We start from the raw sequence: 3,280 nt of genomic DNA, 5'->3' as shown, positions 1-3,280 counted from the left end.
TTTTAAGCATCAGTTTGTAGTAAGAAACATTTTCCTTTTCTAATTTGCTTATGCTCTGGAGATAGCTCTCCTTGGTGTCATTTCCAAATATATCAGGAATTAGCTGTGTGTCCGTCCAGAGATTACTTACTTATCTATGTTTCAGTAAAAGGTGACCAAAAAACTGTCTATATCAGAGCATTGCTGTAGGGATTAAATACATTAATATCTATAAAAGCCTTAGGACATTACTGGCTGGTGGTGTGTACTATGTTGTGTAGCTTCTGTTCTCATTACTGCTGAAGTATTCATTAGATCTATTATATAATGCCCAGGTCTCTTGTTCTTTGTCTGATTAACCCCACCACCACTCTCTTGGCTAATCATTTTTCAAGTCTCAATTTTTAATAAAAGTTAGAATGACCTGAATGGACTGATCTAAGTCACTGATAGTTAACTACAAATCTTAGTATAAAATAGTGGCATATCCATGCAATAAAATATCATCCATGCAATGCAATAAAATACTATCCCATATGGATGGGAATAACTGGAAAGAAGCAAAACTGTTTGAGAGGACACTTAGAGTTGTCGCACTAACAAATATTGATCATAAGGACCTGGCAGGATATTAACTAATAATAAAAAGATATATTAGTTAAGAAAAGATTATTTAGTAACTACTAAAATGCTAAGCAATCTACAGAAAGCTTGGTGATTTTTGTTTTCTTTTGTAAACCTTCGTGTATTTTCTAAATTTTGTACAATAACCATATGCATTTTCTATTAAGAAAAGGCAAATGAATATAATTGTTTTTTAAAGATCAGGCATCACATTCTCAACTCTTTCCCACGACCTTCCAAAGCCTGACATGGCAAGTACTCAATATTAAGTTTTACAAATTATTTCCTTCTCTTGCTGGCTATCTTCTCTTGCTGCGACCAGCCTAGAAAGAGCCAGAAATAGGCAAAAGCATACTGAAGGAAGACAGTTGGTTCAAGGGAATGTGGAAAGGTTTCTGGAACCCACCAATTACTGGAGAGGCTTTAACCTTCCCTCAGGAATTAGCATCCCCCAAGGCCACTGTCTTCTGACCTTGTCAGCCAAGAGCAAAACTGAAAGACCTTTTACAACATAGTAACAGGTCTTCGGCTGTTACGTTTTTAGCATTAGTTTGTAGTAAAGAACACTGTAAGTGAGTGGGCCTGGCCCAGGTATGTAGGTGGTGAACCGTTCCCACCAGCTCACTGCCTTCCAGATTGCATCAGGGACCCTGAATTTGTGTTTGTTTCTTTGACTTACAATCCAGGTTCTTTCTGCTCTGCTTCCCCCAAGTTTCTTGCTTCCATATTGACAAGATCAAAGGATTTACTTTTTTTATTATTATTATTTTGACAAAACAACCATCTGTTCTATCCAGCTTGTCTTGGCTGTCCAGTTTCAACATTTGCTTTCAAGTAATGCTCAAACTTTGTTCCAAAGTTTCCTCTTAGAGGTTCATAATTTTGGTCCCAACACCTAATGGTCTTCCCAACACTCATGAAACTTCAGCAGTTTTGTATGTCTTCTAAGAATCTGATCTCTTCAGAGACCCTACATCTGCAACCTCAGATGCTCACACTTGGAAATTTGGTCATCATAGACCAAGTGCTGAATGAACTTGGATCTTGACTCACATCCTGTGTGAACTTGATCAAGTAGTTTAACTTCCCTAGGCTTTGCTTCCTAATCTATACAATGGAAAAACATTGAAATCAGATGAAACCATGGATGTGGACATGCTGGGGGAAAGAAAAAATACCAGGACTTTTGTCAGGTTATATTATTGCTGTGAATGCAGATCTTGGTGGCAATTAGGGGAAACTGAGAAGACAGATGACAAAGCAGATGTGAAATTGTCCAAAATAGTTATGAGCATAGTGCTAGACAAGATTATGGGAGGGGAAATATCTTTATTACCATGAGAGAAGGGAAGTGAAGGATTTCTCTATTTTCAAGTAAAGGGTGGCTCATACATTGCAGAGCCCTGGAAACCAATGTTTACTGTCACTTAATTTTTCATCCTTTAGTGGAAAGAGTTGATTTCCTTGAATAAATTACAAGTGCCTTGTAGTAAAGCTATTGCATGTGTGGGTTGATGGCAGGAGGCAGGAAGGAATTCATACCCCTTCAGGAATGGGGAATCAATGATATTTTGGGTAGGATGTCAGAATGCCCAGTTCATTCTTAGTTTATTTAGCTAAATTGAGTTCACAGAGTTCATATCCTGAGTCCATGTTGCCAATAACATTCCATTATTATTAGTAATTTGGGCTACCTCTGGATCTTTACTGAACAAGTATTTATTGAGTACTTACTGTGTACAGAGAGATAACAGCATCATGCAGTTTCTACATCAAGAAGTTTGCTTTATAGCGGGAGAGACAACCAGATAGCAATATTATAGGTGAAAAGATGAAAGTAACTCTGGGCTATAGAAGCATAGTGGGAAATAAAGAATTTGAGAGATCAGGGAAGGTTCTCTAGAGATGAGAATGTTTTTTGTCATGTATTTGAGAGGCATTTATTATCCTCTATCAACTATTGCTCAGCATACAAACTTTGGAAATAATAGATTTGGCTAAATATATTCACACAAGTCCTTTGTACAGTTGGTGTGAAGTTTCACTGGTGTGAACACAATATTGTTGGACACCTTCATGAATAAAACAATATACCTCCCTGAATCAAAGATCAAATCAAGGTTAGGAGGCCATATTCAACAGTCAAGTTCACTGTGTAGCTAACTGCCGACTAATCAGCTGTTCTTATCGATCATTCTCCTGCTGTTCCAGACAGATAACTTCATAATCCTCCCAGAACTTGAAGGTCTGCATGCCTCCCTCAGTTCAAAAGAGTTTTCCATGCCAAGGGCTCCTCCTTACCATACAATTCGGTTTAGACTTGTCTTGGAATTCATTGTAGCCTCCTCCATCCTTTGGGTTCTCTGACATATGTTCCTATCTTTGACTTGACACTTCCCTAATTCCAACTTGTAGGACAGATACTTCTGTCACTGTCAACTCCATTACTAAGTACATGAAGAACTCTTTTGCATTTAGGAAGAGGGCTTCATTCAACTCTGCATTCCTCACAAAGAGCAGGTGACTACTGAGTTGGGTTGAATGGAAATGACATGGAGAATACAGTCTGTATAGACCTTGAGGCATGTAAGACACACCTTCCTTCCCTTACAGCAAGGTCCTTGTGCATGAAGTTGAAACACTCCAGTCAGGAGAGATACTACCATTTCTGATTTCA

This window comes from Condylura cristata, unplaced genomic scaffold (genome assembly GCF_000260355.1).
Source record: "Condylura cristata isolate star-nosed mole 26May11 unplaced genomic scaffold, ConCri1.0 scaffold00017, whole genome shotgun sequence".
NCBI lineage: Eukaryota > Metazoa > Chordata > Mammalia > Eulipotyphla > Talpidae > Condylura > Condylura cristata.
This window is presented reverse-complemented; position numbering follows the sequence as displayed.